Here is a 23,385-nt window from a genome sequence, read left to right as displayed (position 1 = left end):
ATGTCGGATTAGAGGGCTGCCAGTCACCTCTCTATTTAAGGATTTTGAGGATATCACTGAAGGATACCTCAGAGGGTGACCGAGGGGATCCTTCTCCCTCATCAAAGTCTGTGTCTTCAATGAGAGACTCCTCTATGGGGTCCATGTGCTTCCTCTTACACAAACTTTTCCAGTGGACTTCCTCAGAGGGAGAAGCTGGGGAAGACAGCGGAAAAGGGGAGATCACTAATGGAACCGAAGGCCTCGGTGGCAAAAGTCTAGGCACTGAAAGCACTGGGGCTGACTGAATTTGCTCTGGAGCAGAAACTTTAGTTTTTTTAGGTTTTGGTTGGTGGGAGTCCCCAGCTGGGGATGAAGGCAAAGACTTGGCCTTAGTAGGAACATCCAAAGTTTTCTTATGGGCTCCAGGAGGGGTTGAGACCCCCGACCCAGAAATAGCCTCTGAAAAGGGAGATTTAAGAAGTCCCTTCAGCAACAACTTGTTTTTCCTTTCTAACAAGGTTCTGTTAGAAAAATTTTCACAGAAAGTACAGGGTGGGTCAACAGATAAATGGGACGCCCCCAAACAATAAACACACCAAGAATGTGCATCAGATGTAGGTAATTTGTGTCCACAATCAGAACACCTTTTAAAACCCGGACTACCTTTCTTATCTGCCATGATAAAAAAAGGGATAGTAGAAAGGGTACCAGCAATGGTACAAAAGAATACCCGAAGGTATGAAAAAAGGAAAGTTACCAATGATGGTAGGAGAAAAATACCTTACGGTAAAAGGTGTAGAGAAAAGAGAAGAAAACTCAAGAAAATATGGTCGCTAGATGCGATAGGGTAAGAGACAACGAAATAGAAACTTTTCTGACAGAAAAGTTTATATAAATGACTATTCTGACAACAAATAACTATACTTAGCTCGAGAAGCAGCTTGACACGATCGAATGGCAACGTGGCAAATGAAATCTGAGGTAACAGGGAGAGGGGGGTTATGGGTAAGATTTTTGCTCGAGAGTTTGTAGCTGACGTGAGCTTGGAAAATGGCCGACTCAGTTCCGAGGTCGGAAACAATACCCATGTGTAAGGAATGAACGAGGATTAACAATATCAGATCTAAGTTTGCTTTGGCCTTGCTATTATATGTTAGAGTACATCAGGGACAGTATTCTTTAGTTACATCAGGAAAAGCTTAGTTATTAAGATAAGAGTTTTTTCTATAATAATGGACTCCTATTCTACAGTTTGATTTTACATTTCTGGTGACTGAATTCTAGTGTTTATTGGGAGTTACTGATTTACAATCTTGTAATTATTTTAATTATTAATTTTTTTCCTTATTTTACATTGTGGCTGAAAACCAGTGTTTTTTCTTTAGAGACTGACAGTGCTTCTACCTGTTTTATACTCTCCAAGTCACCTTGAAGACCTGGCTGTTCTGGTCATAGCTATCATTAATTTTGATAATTCATTTTCATAACTGGACTCCCCTTTGGAAGGGCAAGAACACTTTCTGATTGGTGGCAGCATTACTGTATTATTTTGGGAAAGCGACACAGCTGGAAATCTTTGTCAGGTTTTCCCAGAAGTGTTTGGATGTGTAAGGTTTAAATTTACTTTGTGAGTGTATCAGAGGTCTTAAACTGGGACACTTTGCTCTAAAATGTGTAATAAGAAAATACATTTGGGTGGATAAAGGTATATAGTCCAGTCCCAGAAAATACAGCATGTTCCTGTCGTGCTCTTAAAATTGTGAAAGATTACTTTTGTTTAAGTGACGGTCTCATATTGGAGTCAGAAGTGACAACTGAAGCTCCTCAGTTATTCATCCAGGATAGTAAGGGACGTCATTTAATTGTTGGTAGTCTGGTGGGATATAGCTGGACGTCACATTAATTGGTGCCAGCGGTGTGGGATTTTTAATTGGATTCCAGTAGCCTGTGGGTAGATGTCATTAAGGTGTGCACTCATGACAACCACAAGGTAAACATTCAGAATTTTAATCCACCGCAGCTTTATTTATTTTTTTAGTTAGATAGTCAGGGATAGCAGGCAAGGATACCAGTAGAAGATTTTAGCAAGCTGACAAAGATCCAGTTGGCTAAGGAGTGTGAAGCCAGAGGATTGGTGCATATCAACCTGACCAAGGAAGCAATAATTTCAGCCTTGGTTGCAGCTACACCTCAGACTAGCTGGTCAGAGAATATCCAGTTTGGTGTTGGTGATGTGCAGCCTGCCAATACAGGACAGTCCACATTTTCATCGGAGGACCTGAGAATCCATCTAGAGTTACAGAGACTGCACCTGGAGGCCAAACATCTGCAGACCAATGAGAAACTGCACCTGGAAGCCCAACAACTGGAGTTCAAGGAGCAAATGCAAAGTCTAGAGGCTGAGGGGAAGCAGCACCAATATGAACTGTAGGCCGAATAGAGACTGAGGAGTTTAGATGCAGAGGACAACGAGAGACAGTGCTGGCATGAAATGGAGCTTCAAACCCTTTGAAAGAGTCATGGAGGTAATGGGGAAGGGAATAACCAGACCCCTGAAGCTGAAAAGGTCAGTAAACTTTTTCCTCAGTACAGGGATGGGGATAACTTTGACAGTTTTATTCATATTTTTGAGAGGGCATGTAGACAATAGGATGTTGACCATGAGCTCTGCATTCGGCTCCTGACTCCATTATTCCATGGTAAAGCTGTTCAGACTGTAGCAAAGTTAAACGATGTAGATTGTTTGAATTATGAAAAAGTGAAATGTTGCTTGCTTGACTGTTTCAACCTTACACCTGAAGCTTATAGAAAAAAGTTTCATGAACACAGACACAAGCCACATGAAAGTGTATATGATTATATTGCTGACTTAATTACTTAATTTCAAAGATGGGTGAGTGGGTATCAGGTCATTACTTTTGAGGGACTGGTAGATTTTTTGGTGAGGGAACAAGCCCTCAATACTTTGCCTGATGACATGAGAGTCTGGTTAGCAGATCATGACTGCAACTCTGCTGAGGAGTTAGGGAGAAAAGGGAATCTCTACTTAGCAAGCAGAGCAGCACTGCATAGGAGAGGGATACATAGCACTGTACATGGAAATAACGGAACCCATGGGGGTAGTCTAAACCACTCCAATGGAGTACACCAGTAACAGGGGAAACTACTAATCCAAGTGCACGGTTAGGGATTAGATGTTTCAAGTATAACCAGAGGGGACACATAGCAGTCACATGTCCATCGTGACAAGGTGAGAAACAGAAGATGAGAGAGCCAGCAAGTGATAATGACAAATTGCCAGTGTTAAATTGTTAAAAAATAACTGGGATGCCAAATTATCACCAAAAATTATATACAATCTTAGTAGATGATAAACAGGTAACTGCTAAGAGGGACACAGCTTCTAATATAACCATTATGAGGCATGCAGTGGTTACAGAAGAGCAGTACTTGTTTGGGCAGTCCACTCCAGTCAGAGCATTGGGAGGGAAATCATTCCAATTACCTTTGGCTAGGGTTCATCTTCACTGGGAGGGTGGAAGCAAGCAAGTAGGTGTGTTTGAGGATATTCCTGCAGATGTCCTGATAGGGAATGACTTCGATGATGCACTACCTTGTGTACATGCAGTGACATGCAGTCAGGCCTGGAGAAAGGCATGTAGGACCATTAGTCTGGGAGAGACCCAGAAAGACCTCATACCCGAAGCTGAGACTGGCATGGTGGCTGTTTCAGAGAAGGTGCTATCTGGTAGCAGCAAGTTTAAATGTGAGCCACAGCTGCTGGTGGGTACTGATGTTTTGGACATGGTGACTACAAGGACAGAGGTGAGTGGTGGTACCCAGAGTGACAGCGAGGCACAGCTGTCAGAAGTGACTAGACTTCTTGTGGAAGGGAAGCTGGGGAAGGTCACAAAGGTAGAGTTGAGACAGGCTCAACTTACTGATCCTATGCTACGAAGCTTGAGGGAGATGGCTAAAGAAGCACCTGAGGCTCAAGGAAGAGCGGCAGTCTATACACTGGAACAAAGGTTTGGTGTATAGAGAATGGACTCCTGAAGGTAGGCTAGAGGTGAAGTGATATGGCAGTTGGTAGTGCCTAGAGCTTACCATCTGCCACTCTTAGTCATAGCTCATGACATTCCTTTCTCAGGTCATATGGATGTAAGGCATACTAAGAGACGTATTATGCAAAATTTCTATTGGCCTGGGAATGCGATGAATGTGGTAGGATATTGTAGGACATGTGAACAGTGCCAAGAAGATGATAAAGCAGGGGACAAGGCTAAGGCTCCATTAATGTCTTTGACTGTTATTGGAGAGCCATTTCAGAGAGTGGCCTTGGATAGTGTGGGACTTCTGACTACTCAGGTTCTACAGGAAAGAAATACAGCTTGGTGGTAGTAGACTATGCTACCAGATATCCTGAGGTGGTGGCTTTGTCTATTGAGGCAGAGAAGGTGGCAAATGCTTTGCTAGAAATCTTCACCAGCGTAGGTTTTCCAGAGGAAACACTGACTGACCAAGGTGCCAACTTCATGTCAGACCTGCTGACTTGTCTGGGAAGCATTGTAGAGTGAAGCAGCAAGAGACCACCCATCTGTAATCTGCATACAGGGAAGTACCGCAGGAATCTACAGGCTTTTCACCCTTTGAGTTGTATACAGGCATAGGGTGAGGGGGCCTTTAGATTTAATTCGAGACGAGTGGAAAGGTGAGACTATGTTGTGTCTTTCGGCTTTTCCCGGTTAGGGGTCGCCACAGTGGAACTCCGGGTCCACTAATGATTGGCAGTAGATTTTTACGTGCTGGCTTGCCGGGCCTAATGCACAACCTTCAACGAAGGAACGCCGAAAGGTGAGACTATATCTCACAAAAAGTCTGTTGTGGCTTATATTCTCAACTTTCGGACAAGACTTAAGGAGCTCATGGGGTTACTTCAAGAGAACCTAGCAGTGGCTCAACAACAAAAGATGTGGTATGACAAGAATGCTCGGGCTTGAGAGTATGCTGAAAGACATAAGGTACTTGTTTCTGTCAGACATAAGTTACAAGCAGCTTGGGATGGGACCCTCTGAGGTGGTGAGGAAAATCAGTGATGTGAACTACATGGTAAATTTGGTAGGTTGGGGACCAGACCACAAAATGTACCATGTGAATATGATGAAACCTTATCATGACAGGAAGGCCCTAGTATTGAGCATTTGTAGTGGATGGTAGGAAGAGTCTGAAAGGGATATGGTAACTGATCTTATGGGTCTGGCTAGGATTAACACTTCTGTGGAACAGATCGCCATATCATTGCAGTTAACTCCTAATCAAGTCCGGGAGATAAAAATGGTACTGCAGTAACTTAGGGATACGTTCACAGGGAAACCTGGGTGTACTGACTTTGTGCAGCACCATGTGGACACAGGACTACAAAAACCTTTTAAGCAGGTTCCTTATAGAGTACCTGAGAGAGTGAAGCAGACTCTGAAAGAAGAAATAAGGAAAATGCTAGAACTGGGGGTAATTCAAGAGTTTAACAGTTCCTGGGCTTCCCCAGTAGTGCTAGTGCCAAAGAAGGATGGTATGGCGTGGAGTCTAGGATTGCAAGTATATGATATTACCATACAACATCGCAGTGGGTTTAATAATGCCAATGCAGATGGATTGTCCAAGAGAGGAGTGGGTTAATATTCCAGGTAGTTGTAGTAGATATATAGTATTACAACAATTTGTGCTAGCTTGGTAATAAATGCATGACTACTGTTACAATTACAGAGAGTCTAAGTCTTGGAAGGCTAATAGATTTGGAGTAATGAGTGATATAGAGAGGTGGGGGGTATTAAGTAGGGTCCTAACATGAGCAGGAGCTAGAATTAAGAAGGCAGTTTTTAAGTTCACTTCTAAAATAGGTTGTATAACTGATGTTGTGAATATTTGGTGGGAGGTTGTTCCAGGCTGGGGACACTGTGGTTTTATATAGAAGTTCATCAATGTTTTTGTTGGTTTTATAAATATTAAGAAGGTGTTGATCTGAGTTGCTAGAGTTCTAGAGGGGGTGCAGAATGAGAGAACAAGACATGCTGAGGGATTATTTAGTAAGGTGTGAGTGAACTGCAGCTGGGTTAGAGGAATAACTGGTGGAACTCAAGCCATTGAAGCTGTTTTAAAGCAAGGCAGTGATGGGATTTATATGGTTGATTACTGGCAAATCGAGCAATATTGTTATAAGTTTGTTCCAGTTTGGTTATTAGGGTAGATAAAGAAGTTATGTTCTTACCATAACATTCCATCTGTGTTGTTCATCTTCATTCATTCATTACTGATGGGTATTGATTCCATCCTTGGAACCGAGTCAGCCTTATAACAAGCTTGTGCCAGCCAAAAAACTCTCGATCTAAGCTTTTACCCATAGTGCTCCTCTCTGCTAACTCAGATTGAGTTTGTCCATGATAAGGAAAGCAGAGGCTTTTTCTGAACAAGTTCCCTAAAGTGGGGTTTGGACCCAATCCAATCCCCCGGACCCCCTTGGAGGGGGAAGGAGGGTGGGATGCAATGAATGGTAAGAACATAACTTCTTTATCTGATATTGTTAATCTTCATTGATTCCTTACTGATGGGACAGTGTCCCTAGCTACTTTATGTCCTGGGAGGCCTTTATGGAGGAATATTCCTGAGTACCATTGAACCAAAGGAAGCTCTTCCCCTGGAAACCAGACCCAATTTGTAATGAGTGATAAGGGTATGAGAAGTATTCTATGTTGCGGCTGCACAGATATCATCCATTGAAGCCCTTGAATGAAAAGCCACAGAAGTTGCCACTGACCTAGTGGAATGTGCTTTGATTTTACCTGGTAGAGGGATTTTAGTATGTTGGTAGACAAAGCATATACAGTTTCTCAACCACTTAGATAAGGTCACTTTAGGAACAGCATTTCCCAGTTTAGGGCCTGAATAGGATACAAATAACTGGTCTGATTTACCTATTGATTTTGTTCTGTCTAGATAAAATCGTAATTGTCTATGCACATCTAGCAAAGGAAGGCAGTATTCTCCTTTATTTGAATGGTTAGGAAAAAAACTGGTAGGTCAATCGTCTGGTTACTCATCAATTCTGAGACAACTTTGGGAAGAAAAGAAGAGTTCGTCCAGAGTGATACTCTGTCCTTATGAAAGATTATGTAGGGATGTTTTACAGACAAGGCTTGAAGCTTGGACATGCGTCTAGCAGAGATGATGGTACTAGGAATACTGACTTCCATGATAAGAACTTGATATCACAAATGGCAGCAGGTTCAAAGGTGACTGTGTCAAAGATTGTAAAACCAAAGTTAGGTTCCATGGTTCTATTGGTTCTTTGAAAGGTGGTCTGATATGCAAGACCCCCTTCAAGGAAGTCTTACAGAGACGATGGGAAATTAAGGATGAGTCTTGGAATCCATTATGGAAGTTTGAGATGGCAGCCAAATGTACTCAAATGGTGGATACTGCTGCCCCTGACTGAAGAAAGCTTGATAAGTAATCCAATACTACACTGACAGGAGCTGAGTAAGGATCTAGTTCTCTCTCTTTGGACCAAATAAGGAATCTCTTCCACTTGCTCTGATAGATTTTCCTGGTGGATGGTTTGTGCAAAGCCAGAATAATGTCACGTACCGGGGAGTTAAGGTTATTCTGCATGGCGATTACCGGAAGTGGAGAACCCAAGCTGTCAGCTTGCGAGTGGATATGTTTGGATGAATCAACCCCTGTGAGTGTGAAATTAATTTCAGAGTTAGATCAAAAATCCATGGTTGGCATACTGAGACCAGAGGAAGGGAAACCACACTTGTTGGGGCCAGTGGAGTGCAATGAGGAGTACTCTGCTTCTCAACTGGAGGGCCTTCTTTAGAAATTGTGGGATCAGGGGTAGAGGGGGTAAGCATATAGAAGTCCTGTGGGTCAATTGGGTATTACAGCGTCCCTCGGGGACTCCCCCTGCGGGGGGTTTAGGGCAAAATAGCTGCTGCATTTGTGATTTACTGGGGAGGTGAAAAGATTGCAACAAGGCTGGCCCCAGCAGCTGAAGATCTTCGCCACTTTCGTTGAATTGACAGACCATTTGTTAGGCAGGAGAATACATCTGCTCAGTTTGTCCGCAATCAAGTTGGAATCCCTCGGAATGTACATTACAATTAGAAAGCGATTGGAAGCTATCCCCCACTGCCAAATTCTCATGGCCTCTCGACACAATGGGTAGGACTTGGTCCCCCCTTGTTGGCTGATATACCAGACTACTGACGTTGTCAGACTGGATAGCAATTGTCCCTGACGGGAGGACAGATTGAAATGCTAGCAACGCTAGAAGCACTGCTCTCAGTTCTAGAACATTGATATGCAGGTTGGCCTCCAGGGTGGACCACGTTCCTTGAATCGTCTTTCCCTCAAAATGCCCCCCCCCTATCAGGGAAGCATCAGTGGTCACAGTGGCCTTGGGTTGAGATGGAGAGAAAGGGCGACTCCATAGTTCTTTTTCTGGCTTCATCCACCAAATTAAGTCTTGCTTGCATCAGTTTGTTATGCGGATTTGGAAGGACATAGGATGATGATTCGTGTACCAATGCATCAAAAGGAGCCATTGAAGGAGTCTCATGTGTAGTCTTCCCAGAGGAACTATTGTGACTGATGCTGCCATTGAGCCTACAAGTTGAAGGACCACTCAGGCTGAAGCTGTGCCTTGACAGAGTATCACTCGGAGTTGTGCCCTTAGTTTCTGCAATCTCTGATCTGGAAGAGACACTAGACAGGACTGGGTATTGAACGTTGTTCCTATAAATTCCAAGTTTTGAGATGGAGCCAGCTTGCATTTCTCCCAGTTTATAGAGATTCCTAGAAATTCTGCCAATGTTACAGTGTAGTTTAGAGCCATTACCAGTAGACGCTTAGTGGGGGCGGTAAGGAGCCTGTCTAAATATGGAAACACCTGGAATCCTTGCAGTCTCAAGTGAGCTGTTACTACTGCCATGCATTTAGTGAACACTCTGGGGGCTGTAGAGGCCGATGGGCAGTGCACGGAATTAGTAGTGATTGGCTCCCAGCCAGAAGCAATGAAATCTTTTGGAGCTTTTGTCCATTTTTATGTGATAATACACATCCTGGAGATCCACTGAGCACATCCAATCATCTTTCTCCAAGTACAGGAGAATAGACTGAACTGTGACCATCTGGAATTTTGTTTGGGTAATAAATTTGTTCAGAATGCTGAGATCCAAAATTGGTCTCCAGTCCCCTGTTTTTTTTGGCACTAAAAAGAATCTTGAGTAAAATCTGGATCCCATCTGGTCTGGTGGGACTGCTTGGACAACTCTTTTTTGACACAGCTTTTTTATCTCTTGAGCTGCTGCTTCCTTTGATTGGATGGAACATCTGGAAGTTGCTTTGGTGGTTTTGGGAAGGTGTTGGATGGTATGTAGTAACCTCTGGCTATTATCTTCTGAACCCAAGAATCCATGGTTATTGACTGCCAGGCAGAGTGGTGCAGAGAGAGACGTCCTCCGACTGCTTCCAAAGGAAAGCAATCAGGCTGCTCTTCAGGAGCACTGACAGGGCTGTCCAGAGAAAGAACCCCTGGACCCCTGGTTACACAGGCCCCCTATGCCTCTGTAGGGGCATCTTCCAGAAGAGTTACCCCCTCTGCCCCGGGGAGTACACTTTCCTCATGTGTCATGGAAAGAATTCTGGGATTTCTTGTGCCACATTTTCCACTCCTCTGATTCCTAGAGTATGTACGTTGTGGGGTGGAAAAACGTATGCCCACGGCAGACAGGGTATTACCATCTTTCTCACACCTGGCGAACATGTCTTTCACTTTCGGGCCAAATAAGGAGGAAGCTTCCACTGGAGCGTTAAGAAAGGAATCACACAGGCACATCCAGGCATGATGTCTCATGACAACGCCTGAACCCGCAGCTCTTGCTGCCCCTTTGGTAGCATGAGATATCAACCACATGGACAAGTCGGATATGGATTCCAGGGCTACAAGCTGTGAGGCAACTTTGTCATGTACCTCGTCAGAAACTGCTCCTGCTATGGTTCCAGAGAGTTCCGAGACTAAGTCTCTCTGATGCCTAGTAAAAGGTGCCAGATAGTTCAAAGACCAAATGGCAAATGTCAGTGAGGCAAACATTCGCTTCCCTAATCTGTCCACCACCAGAGACTCCCTGTGTGAGGGATGGAGAGTCTGGCACTATTCGCGAGCTCTTTTCTGGTGGCTGCCACCACCACCATCACGTCTACTGGTAGGCCCTTAGACCAGTGTGGGCTTTCCTCAGGGGGACTAATATTTTGCCTGTTCTCCGCGAGATTGGCTCAACAGTATCAGGATTCTTCTAGGCGTGCTGCACGACGAGTTGGACTAGCTTGCCTGCAGGCTGAGTCACCCAAGAAGTAGAAGATTGAACACGAAAAGCCTGCAGGAATATGGACTCCTCATGGAAGGGTTGGTGGGTTTACAGTCTGCTCACTGTTTCAAGATTTCCAGTATGTCTCCAAAGGAGACATTCTCAGGGGGTGACTGTGGGGACACCCTCCCCTTCATCGTAGTCCATATCTTCAGTGAGGGACTCTTCAGGGGAGTCCACGTGCTTCCTCTTGCACGTCCTCTTGCGTGGTACCTCTTCAGCAGGGGCTTCTGATGAGGACTCTGAACAGGGAGCACACTGCAGTAGGGTATCCTGAGGCTTTTGTGCTCGATGTCCTGATGCGGTGGTCTGTGTAAGCTGCAGCTCAGAGGGAGAACATATTTGGTATTCCGACGCTGTTGGTTTGCCTGCAAAGGAAAGGGCCCTCTCCATCAGTTGGAAAGCAGGCCCTCCTGAAGGGGGATGGGAGCCCAGAACCGAGAAGGACAACCTCTGAACCAGGGTCACACCCCACTCTGACGAATCTACTCCCAAGGACGGAGCCCCAAGGGGACTTGGTACTGTCAGGACTCCTGGAACCATAGTAGACAGCGCTGTAGAAAAAAATGGTGCCATACCAGGCACCCCAGACCCCACAGTCCAGTCCCAATCCTGAGGATGAACTGGCTCTGAAAGAGTCGAAGGCCAAAGGGTCAGCTCCGGAACCACAGTGTGATCCACCAGTGTAACCGAAGATGTGGGAACCGAAAAAGGTGTCAGTGCAGAGAACTTTGACGCTTGCAAGGAGGTCAAAGAAGGAGAATAAGTTGGAGTCTGTGGGGATAGACTCCCAAGTCCAGATGGGAAAGGAGTCTTGGAAGGTGCAGCAATCCCTCTGACCATCAGCATCTGTTCCACAAGACACACCACATCTAATCCTGAGAGGCTCCTGGTTGATCTTGTTGATATCCCCGATGGAGCGTCAGACCATTCTAGGAAAGGGCTAAACTGCTGCCCAAAGAAAGGATCCACTGTAAGGGAGTATCAGGTCCGTGTAGACTGGTCTATCGGCACCAAGGTCTTGAGACTAGAGACCTGTATGGAAGGGGTGTACGGTATTGGAACAGACAGAACAGACACTGTAGGCAAGCTTGGTGCTGTGGATATGGTTGGTGCCATGATCATTGTCGAGGTCAGAATTTTTAAAGATGGCACTGAGGTAGAGATCTGCAATTTAGGCAAGATCGGTGCCGTAGAAACTGTCGATGCTGTAACAGGCGCGGATGACAAAATTTTTGTAGTCAGTACCGAAGACAGTGCTGTAGATACCAGTTTCAGCTCTGGGGCTGACAAAGTCAATTTTTTTTTGTCTTGGTTCATGTTTTCTATCACCAGAGGGCGAAGTAGGAACCGAATGTGGTCTCTTTTTGTGCTCTTTTCTAGGAGGTGGTGAGCCCTCCAACGCAGAAACAGCCTCTGAGAAGGGCAACTTAAGGAGGCCCTTCAAAATCAACTTATTTTTGCTCTCATTAAGGGTTTGAGAGCTGAACCCTTGGGAAATGGTACAAGGAGGCTGGACTGAAACATGAAGAACTCCAGACAACACACAAAAGATACAAGTGAGTCACAATCTGACATTTTGCGACCACATTGGACGCACTGCTTGAAACCCGAAGTTGTTTTTTCTCCAACATAGTGCACAACAAAATTATCAGTTAACAACAAACAGTAAAGAAAGGACAGAGGAAATGTTTTTTTTTTTTTGGAGGAAGGAAAGAAGAAAGGGGAGGAAATACCAAAAATGGTACTCAGAAAATTACCTCAGAGTGTAAGGGAAGTGCCGTATCACCAATGGTACTTAAGGATTACAGAAGGTAGTTGAAAAAAGGTTAAAGAATGGGGTAAAGCTAGTGACAGACCATAGAAATAGTTTAAAATAGTAAAACAAGAAATAATATTTAGAGAACATTTTTTAAGATGAAAAATTTGAAGTACTTAGCTGAGAGCTGCCTTGACACGGCTTTACGGCTATGCAGCAAACAAGATCTGAGGTAGCAGGGAGAGAGGCACTATGGGTAAAAGTTTAGCGCGAGAGGTTTTTTGGCTGGCACAAGCTTGTTATAAGGCCGACTTGGTTCCGAGGAACCGACATCCATCAGTAAGGAATGAATAAAGATTAACAACATCAGATTGTAGATTTGTGAGTATAGGAGAAGCGTACAGAAGACAAGGTAGGAGTAAAGCCTGAGCAAGAGAGGGTTCGGAGTTAGAGGGAAGGAATTTTTTGTTTCTGTAGAGTAGACCCATTTTTGATTTGTCTTTTTGATATAGTGTTGAATATGAAGGTCAGATTTTAATTGGTCATCAGTTATAATACCCAGAAGTTTAGTGTGAGAATCTGCTTTGACAAGGGTATTGTCATGTGATGAGATGGATAAGGTGATTTTATGGTGGGAGAGATATTTAGGAAGGAAAAGGAGGAGTTTGTTTTTTGGAGGGTTAATGATGAACTGGTTATCAGTTAGCCATTGTTCGATGTTGTAAAATGTGTTTTGAGTGATTGAGTGGAGGTGAGAGATGTCATCAGAGCAGGAGATAAGAGTAGAGTTGTCTGCATTTTGTATCAGGGAGGATATGGTACAGGAAGAGTGGAGGTTGTTTGTGAAGATGTTAAAAAGAAGAGGTCCCAGAACAGAGCCCTGGGGGACAACGGCCTGGATGGGTAAGAAAGGGGAGCATACAGAAAGCCATCTGACTGTTTATGTCTATTTGAAATGTAGTTAGAGAACCAGAGAATAGCAGAGGAGGAGAGATTGAGATCAGCTAGTTTAGTTAGTAGTTTAATGTGAGAGACTGTGTCAAAAGCTTTTGAGAGGTCAAGGAAAAGACATGACACTAGTAGTTTTTTGTCTCTGGCCTCTGTGATAGTATGTGTAAAAGACATAAGGGGGTTTGATGTGCTATGGTTGGACCTGAAGCCACGCTGGGTAGGGGCTAGAAGGTTTCTGCCAATTATATAGTTCAGAAACTGTTTGTGTATGCATTTTTCTAGAATTTTAGAGAGTGGTGAGACAATGGCTATGGGTCTATAATTTGACGGATCAGTGGAGTTACCTCCTTTGTGTAATGGTATGGTATAAGACGATTTCCATATGTCAGGGACAGTAGATTCTTGAACTGACCTATTTATGAGTATAGAGACAGGGTAGGCTATCAGGTGAGCTGTGAGTTTAAGAAAGGGGGGGTTATCAGCAGACGGGGAACATGGTTTTAGTTTTGGTTGAAGAGATTTAATATAAGCAGTGGGGACAGGATTTAGAGAAAAAGGGTGGTATTTGAAGTGTTAGAAGTGTTGGCTGGAAGATTTTTACTTTGGTCTGTTTGAGTTAGTTTTGTGAGTAGATTGAATGAAATAAAAGTTTAGTAGTGGTGGTTTCTTGAGGAGTATTGTTGGGATAGGGGTTTGGGGTAGTGGGTCTTCCAGGGTGTAGGCCTTGTTAGTGGTGGACCAGAATTTTTTAGAGTTAGAGTTGTAAAAAAATGCAAAAATACATTAAATGCTATAGCCAAACATATTATGGAATTTACCACACATAGATTTAGTTTTAGAGTTTTACAACCAGTTATGTTAAATAACAGAGGAGGAGATAATAATAATTATTTAGAACAGGTTGAGCTTAGGTGGATTTTAAACATGCAAGAACATATTTATCCAGGGTTAAATAACAATGTTTGTGTTAAACCAGAACTTGATGCTCGTCGCTTTAAGATGAATAATGTTTGAATTGTTTTAAATTGCTTTTTAACTTGTTGTTAATTGATTAATTGCTTAAACTGAGTGCTTGGATTTTACTATATATATATTTGTGAAGTGTTATTTGTTTTAAGGATCCGATGAAGGGTAGTTTATCTACATGAAAGCGCTTGTCTTTTTATTAAACTGGAAACTTCAGTCATGGTAGTCTCATTTAATTTATTTTACGTTTTCATTGTTTTCAAGTTAGACCTTTGGGCTGTGTTGGTAGTGTTTTTTATTTGTAGGGTTAGAGTTGTGAGTGAATTAGGCCTCATAGTACAAATTTTTTTTTTGTCTTTGTTAATATGCATTTTTGTGAGATTTCTGAGCTCTTTATATATTTGGAGTAGCGCAGTAGATTTCGTTTTTTGCCAGTGTTTCCAGGTGCTATCCCAGTTTTTCATAAGTGTGAGGGTGCCCTTTGAGAGCCAAGGGGTATGGGTTGTTTTAATCATTACTTTCCTTGGTAGAGTTAGGGTGTTAAGGATATCAAGGAAAGTACGGATGAAATCTAGAACTGCATCACTGAGAGGAAGGTTTTTGAGTCTTGACCAGTTTATAGATGTGAGCCTATTATTAAATGTTTGGGCATCAAAGATGGAGAGGTTACAGTGGTCTGTGTAAAGATGGGCCTTGGGTATATGTAGTGAGTGTCTATGTACAAAGATGGGGAAGTGGTCACTCAGGGAGTTGGAGAGTGTGCCTTGGTTTTGGTATAGATTTGGATTAGAGGTAAGGATCCAATCAACTGTAGAACTATTATTGTTATTTTTATTAAGGCGGGTGGGAGTTGTAATGAGTTGGTTGAAGCCGTGGAGACTGATTGTTAAGGTCTGAGGAGGTGGTTGATATTTTTTGCCAATCAATGTTGACATCACCGAGGATGATAGTTTTGTAGGGCATGTGGAGAAAGCTCCAGGAGAGGATAGTTTGCAGAGTAGGAATATTATTTCCAGGTGGAATATAGATGGTTGCAATAGCAAATTATTTTTGTGTGTTTAAGTGACAGTTATTGAGTAGATGGTGAGGTGTTTGGAAGCAGAGGGAGTGGGAGGAGATTGAAGACTAGTGAGTGAAAGTTTGGTAGTGAAATGAGTGGGGGGTGGGGGGCCTAGATTGGATTAAACATAATTTCATTTAGCATTTCATTCCATGTAACCCATAGAACATAAAACATATTTTTATCTGTTATTTTTAACATATTATTTACTTCTATTCTTATAATACACACACTTAATCATATCCATATTTATCGTATCTACTTCTTTTATACATTCAAAGACATTTTCTTTACATAACTTTTCCCATAATTTCACTAATCTTCTTCACAGTGTAAACATATTCTTTAACTTTTATTTTTATATGGTATGTTTCCTTTCACTGATAATTTATCTATTACCAGTCTCCACAAGAAATTTTGACTTTCTCATTACACCATTTATTTCTTATTTTATAGCTTTATTTCTTGCTTCTATTGGATGACCCCATGGTTTAACATTATAATATTGTATTACGTGTCAAATCTCTTTATAATGAATACCAAAGTAAAGAAATTTTCAGAATAGCGAACATTTTTGTTGGACCGAACAAATGCTCATACAAAGAATTTAATTTTAACAAAACGAAATTTCAGTATAACAAACCTTATTTCATCCAGAAATGGCCACTGAAGAAAATAATGCGATGCAAAAAATACTTAATGTCGCGCCTACACTCTCGCCGAGTCTCAGGAACCATGTAATATCCTGTCTCTTTCTTGTTAGAGAAAAAAAAGACAGTCTGTTGCATAATTTCTGGTTTTGGGTAGTCACGGTGAGGCTCGCCGAGAATGTAAGCATCATTTCCAGTTTTGGGTAGTCTCGGTGAGGCTCGCCGAGAATGTAAGCATGAAATCATTGACATCATACAGTATAACCGAATTCTGAGTCAGTGCTAAAGCAAATGTCTGCATGCGTAGTTGTGTCAAGTGTGTTGGTGCGTGGTAATAAAATACAGTACAGTACTGTTAGAATTTCATTGGGCTTCTCAAAATTTTATTTGCGATGAACAAAAAAAGTGAGAAATAGCATAAGTTTATGCTGAACGAAAAATTAACAATCCTGGAAAAAGTTGATTCCAGAATGAAGAAAAATGATGTGGAGAAAGCATAATGAATCACACCTTCAATGCTGTCAACAATTTTGAAGGGCTGAAAAAAAAAAAGACAAACTTAAAAAGCAGGCATTGGGACCTCAACGAAAAAAATCAGAAGTGCTTTACACAACGACATTGCCAATGCTACATTTTCATGTTTGCAAAATATGAGAGCACGGAATATTCTAATTAGCGGACCGATAATACGGGAAAAGGCTTTATAATTTGCAAAACTGCTGAAAACTGATACATTCCAAGCGAGTGTCTGATGGCTTAACACATTTAAAGAATGCTACACAATAACCAAAAGCAGGGACCAATGGTGCAAAAACAACCAAGAAACGAAAGGCAAATGAACAATAAAGGATCCAAGAACAGTTTATTCCAGTGGAATAAACTGTTTTTGGATCCTTTATTGGTTCGTGTTCATTCCTGGTTGGTAATGCTACACAATAACTTCCATGGTAAATTGTGGAGAAGAAAACAGGACACCACAGGAACGAGTTATGGAATGGCATGCTGGTGAAATAAAGAAAATAGTGGTAGAGTACAAAAGTAATGGCATTTTCAATGCAGATGAGCAGACGAGAGTGGGTAAATATTTTATCAATTACTTCTGCATCTAACATTTAAAGGAGATCCATGCAAAGGAGGGAAGAAATCAAAACTTTGCTTAACCATCCTGTTCTGCTGCAACACATCTGGTACAGAAAATCTGACACCATTCATTATCAGAAGATTTGCGAATCCACAATGTTTTAAGAATGTACTATCACTTCCCTGTAATTATCAACAAACCAACGAGCTTTGATGACACAAGGAATATTTAATGAATGGCTGAAGAATTTGGACACACAAATGAGAAGGCAGAGAAGAAAATTTCTTATTTTGATTCATAAATGTTTGACATCCCAGAACACCGACTTACCACTTCAGGTAAGTAAACGCTTGGCCATCCTGAAATAACACAAACCGAATGAAAGCAAACCCAGCCGTGAGGGGGCTTTGCCCCCCACATCCTCCTAATTTAATACACCAACTCTAAGATTGCACTACCGTGGGGGTAAGAGGCAAAGTTAAACAGGATGGGAGGATGTCTGCTGGGCCCGGTAGGGCATATACTGTCCTCCATAATGCTTTCCATCTTAGTTTTAAATATCTTCTGTATTATTTTCATAAAGATCTTATAGTCATTATTATTTAGTATTATCACTCTCCATTTTTAATTGGCTTTTGCCTTTATTCTTCCAAATAAATTTAAGTATTCCACTACATAATTCTTTACACATGAAGCCTTCATTTAGCCATTCATTCAAAATCTTCAAAAACATTCTTTTTGCCATTCCATTCCATTTTTATACATTTCATATTCTATTCCATCTGGTCCTGCAGACTAATCTACATTCATTTTTTCCTAATACATTGCCTAACTCATATAAAGAAATCTCCTTTTCTTCTTGCACCGAAAACTTTTTTGCTTACCACATTATTTTCAATTTCTTCTTTTTTTCTTTAAACATTTCTTGTGCATACTCTAGTACAATATTCATAATTTGTTCTTGGGTTTTTTCTATTTCTCCTTTTACATTTCTCTCATTACACTAGTGTCTTCCCTTACTTGTTGTTTTTCTTTCAACTTTTCCCGGTTAGGGGTTGCCACAGTGGAACTCTGGTCCGCTAATGATTGGCAGTAGATTTTTACGGTACCAGCTCGACGCCCAACCTTCAACGAAGGCATGCCCATTTACGTATGTCTTTCGAACGCTATTCGACCGCAGGGATGACATGCAGACTCCACACATAAGGCACTCCAGCCAAGAATCGAATGGGAGAACCTCTTGCTGTGAGGCAACAATGCTACGGCTGCACCACCGTGGCTTAGTGTCTTCCCTTACTAATCTACTTAAATATATGAATACTTCTTATCTTTTTCCTTCCAAGAAATATCTTTGCTTGAAAAATAACTCCTTAATTTTTTTCCTGATTTCTTCTTTATAATTCGTTTTTATCAAAATACCCTGTATCATTATTTTATAGATTGACCAATGTGTCTTTATATACTCTCCTATACTTTTCTTTGTCTACTTTTCTCACACCATACTGCCACTGTATCAAACACTTTTACATTTTATATTTTACTTTAAAATCATTCACCATTCAGACCAATTTTTATAAAATGCTGTAATAGTAATATGATCTCTTCATAAGTGCATTATTCTCTTTTCTTCTTTATCCCATGTTTTAACCAGTTTATTCATTTCCCTATTTTTATGTATTCCTTGTTTTCCTTTATCTCTAGCCATATTGCTTTGATTATCTATCCTTCTCCTATAGTTAAGCCATCTAATACCATGAAGTACTCTATTTTAGTTGCGTAAATACCTCTGCTGTAAGGCCATGATTTTTTATTGCAAAGTCTAAATTTGCCATATCTCGTAACGTCTAACATTTTTCTTACATTGCTTCCTTTCTTTTTATGCTTGTCTCTTAAACCACAGCCGAAATATCCTGTCACTATAATATTCATATCTATCACTATATAGTCTAAAATCTTGTGAAATAAACATTGCCTTTTTTTATAGATAACATACACATATAATGCTATAATTATAGATACTTGCTCTTTACATCTTAAATTAACAATAGTTAAGCTTCCCATTCTTACTAACATTTTATCTAATATTTTCACTGTATTTCTGTAGAATATAGCTATTCCACAACACTGATAATTTCCCAAATGCCAAATGATCTCCCACCATAACTTTTCTGTTTGTAATTTCTGTTCCATCTTTAAGAATACTGTATCTTCTAATACAATTCCATCTACATCATATTTATTGCACCATTCCAAAACCCTTATTCTACTCACTACATTCATAACACTATTCACATTTACAGAAAGTATTCAATGTGATTTTCCTTAATTTTCTAGTAATTACAACTTTATTCTCTCATCCATTTCCTTTCATGTTTTACTTCTCTCTTTAAATGTTCTTTTCCTGTCTTTTACCGATTTAATTATTTTTTTCCTTTTACAACTTTCCAGTTATATCTTCCTCATCACTTATTTCAGAGCCTTCATCTAGTTCCTCCCTTTTATTTCTTTGTCTTCTTTATCTAATGTATCTACTTCCACCACTAACACATCTTCTCTCTGTTCATTTACTTTTATTTTCTCTTCACTTTCCTTATTATCAATTTCAGTTTTACAATCCATTCATAAATGTCTAAATTTGTTACCATAGGATCAAAGGAGATTACTAGGCTACCATTTTAAGCCTAGCCATTTCAACCCAATGTAATACCGTAGAAGTACTAGTCAATACCCAAGATTGCATTTAGTGATGACTGCCCATGTCCAACAGGGTTTTGGGCGCTATCTCCGGTAAGAATTTATGGTGTCCCACCCACTCATTCAGGTTCCTCTTGAACAGTGTCATAGAGGTGCTCTGTTTCACATGAATTGGTAGCCTGTTCCAAAAGACGTGGCAGATGCTGGGAGATAAATCTGTCCCTCCATGAAGTCCTACTTAAGTCAGAAGCCACATTTAAGTCCCTGGAACGAGTAGCCCTAAACATATATGCTTTATGGATATGCAGTAAGTTCATTAGGTTTTGGTCTTGGGTTGCTCTGTAGGCCAGGCATAAGTCTCCCCTAGGAAGTCTCTACAATATGGAGCATAGGGACAGTGACTTTGGTCAGTCTGTGTAAGGCACATACTAGAGGCCCTTGATCTTCTTTGTTAGAAACCTCTGGGGTCTCTCTAATTGCTGCAAGTGCTTAGTATGACACATACCGAATGGGGCGTTATATTCAATTATGGGCCAGATAAGTGCCGAGTATAGGGGGGTTATAGCGTCTTTTGCTCTCCAGGTGATGCCTTTACTAATTAAGTGAGCTATGTGGAAAGCTTTCCTTACAATGGTAGACACATGGTGGTTGAGGTTAATGTCGCGGTCAACCTGTGATCCCAGGTTTCTTACCAGTTCATGGTACTGTTGTTCATTTGATAGTGTGAAGGGACATTATTTGTGCTGAAGGGAATGACGATGCATTTCTTTGCATTCAGTTTGAGACCGTGACTAATACACCATTCACTGGTCTGTGGAGACCATCCTGGAGTACACTGACATTATTTGGGGATTCGATGACTGCAGCTAGTTTTCAGTTGTTTGCAAATTTGGTCAGCCACAACCCTTCAGTTTTGACCTGAACTTCTGAGAAGTATATCTCAAACTGTAGGAGGCTCAGCACTAAACCCTGTGGCACCCTGTTAGTAACAGGTCTGCTGATTGATGTGGAGTCACCCACTTTGATAATATGTCTCCGATTCGTGAATCAGTTGGCAACCCATTTTACAACAAAGGGGATTACATTCAGTTTGCTGTTTCACATTTTCTTGCATCATGACCCAGTTCCTCACAAATATAACATTTCTTTTTATCACAGTTATTTATCAGATATCCTTCACTTACACACACACACACACACACACACACACACACACACACACACACACACACACACACACACACACACACACAGTCAGTCACACATTTTGGGTTGCCCCCATTATTTAACCACACCCATATTTCTTTACAAAGTCTCTCTATTTCTACTCAAAATTGCACACAAACCGTTTTTATTTCCCTGTTAAATGCTTTTATAAGGAGAGTGTGTTGAGCAGCTGGAACGAGTACTTCGAGGGGCTGATGAATGAAGGGAATGACAGAGAGAGAAGGTTGGATGATGTGGTGATAGTGAATCAGAAAGGGCAACAGATTAGCAAGGGGAAAATAAGGATAGCTATGAAGTGGATGAAGAATGGAAAGGCTGTTGGTCCAGATGACATACCTGTGGAAGCATGGAGGTGCTTATGAGAAATGTTAGTGGAGTTTTTAACCAGAGTGTTGGAAAGTGAGAGGATACCTGAGGAGTGCAGAAGGAGTGTATTGGTACCAATTTTTAAGAATAAGAGTGATGTGCAGAGCTGTAGTAATTACAGAGGGATAAAACTGATCAGCCACATCATGAAGTTATGGGAAAAAGTATTGGAAGTTACATTAAGAAAGGAGGTAATGATTAGTGAGCAGCAGTAAGGTTTCATGCTAGGAAACAGCACTACAGTGTTTGCTCTGAGGGTGTTGAGGGAGAAATATAGAGATGGTCAGAAGGAGTTGCATTGCATCTTTGCGGACTTAGAGAAGGCATATGACAGGGAGCCTAGAGAGGAGTTGTGGTATTGCATGAGAAAGTCAGGAGTGGCAGAAAAGTATGCAAGAGTGGTATAGTATATGTACAATGGTAGTGTGACAGTGGTAAGGTCTGCTGTAGGAGTGACGGATGCACTCAAGGTGAAGGTGGGATTTCATCAAGGATCAGCTCTGAGCCCTATCTTATTTGCAATGGTGATGGAAAGGTTATAGACAAGATCAGACAGGAGTCCCCGTGGACTATGATGTTTGCAGATGATACTGAAGTAAGAGTAGGGAATATACCGAGGAGACCCTGGAGAAGTGGAGATATGCTCTAAGAGGAGAGGAATGAAGGTCAACAGGACTAAGAATATATGTGTGTGAATGAGAGGGAGGACAAAGGAATGGTGAGGATGCAGGGAGTAGAGTTGGTGAAGGTGGATAAGTTTAAATACTTGGGACCAACAGTTCAGAGTAATGGTGTGTGTGGAAGAGAGGTGAAGAAGAGAGTGCAGGCACAGTAGAGTGGGTGGAGAAGAGTGTCACGAGTGATTTGTGACAGTTACTAGCATGAGTGAAATAAGGTCTACAAGAAGGTAATGAGACCAGCTATGTTATATGGGTTGGAGATGGTGGCACTGACAAAAAGACAGAAGTGACAGCTGGAGGTGGCAGAGTTAAAGAAGTTAATATCTGCATTGGGTGTGACAAGGATGGACAGGATTACAAATGAGTATATCAGAGGGCCAGCTCAGGTTGGACTGTTTAGAGACAAAGCCAGACAGGTGAGATTGAGTTGGTTTGGATATGTTCTGAGGGGTGATGCTGGGTATATTGGGAGAAAGATGCTAAGGATGGAGCTGTCAGGTAAGAGGAAAAGAGGAAGGCATAAGATAAGATTTATGCATGTGGTGAGAAAGGACATGCAGGTGGCTGGTTTGACACAGCAAGTTGCAGAGGACAGGAAAAAATGGAAACAGATGATCTGCTGTGATGCCCCCTAACAGGAGCAGCTGAGGAAAAAAAGAACAGAAGAAGACCCATCGTATAGGTACTGGTTATGATGCAGTTCTTTTGGATAAGGAGAGAACTAGTTTCAATTTCCTACTTGGTTATCTGATGCCTATTCTTTTACATGCAGCAAGCTACCACCTGTGAGTATTGCCGATAACAATCTTGAATTTACCAACTTAGACAGTATGCTCAAAGGACTAGAAAAGAAACTGTTAAAACTAAAAAGTTTACAACTCAAAAATGGTTATTTAAGAGAATATTTAAAGTTAAAAGTACCACATCAGGGGTTAAAAGTATATAAATTCCCCAAAGAGCTGGATAGGAAGGAGAGTTTTTTTAATGAAATTGTTAAAATTTTCAATCAACATAGTTTTGAGTTAATGGAGTTACTAATTAAGAGAAACAATTATTTTATTACTGGTTTATTAGAAGATGCAAAAGTACTAAATGAACATGTTACTAATGATTTATTTTTTTAACAACATTCAAGGCAAGTATGATGTAATGTTCAAACACAAACATCTGCTGCCAATTATTAACAGACAAAGTAAAAAAGATGGAAAGAGATACTTTGCAGTATAAAAATGTAAAGCATATGTGCTTAAGGATTATTATTCTATTATTACTAATAACAACAGGGGCTACAATTTTGAAGGATTAGAGGTACACAATGACAACACTATTGAATATACACCAAATGTAATATGAAATGAATATGATTGTAATGACCCTTTAGAATTTCCTCCTTTGAGACGCTCTCAGAGAACTGCTGAGTGGAGGGGACACAGAACAATTAGGAACATCATCATTTAAGGGAGCAAAACATAAGGGGGAAACAGTCATGAAGGGGAAGAGAAACACGAGAGTGGAAACAAGCACCATATTAAACAATGATGGGGG

The sequence above is a fragment of the Protopterus annectens genome, chromosome 9.part0 (genome assembly GCF_019279795.1).
Source record: "Protopterus annectens isolate FY-2018-M chromosome 9.part0, PAN1.0, whole genome shotgun sequence".
Taxonomy (NCBI): Eukaryota; Metazoa; Chordata; order Ceratodontiformes; family Protopteridae; genus Protopterus; species Protopterus annectens.
This window is presented reverse-complemented; position numbering follows the sequence as displayed.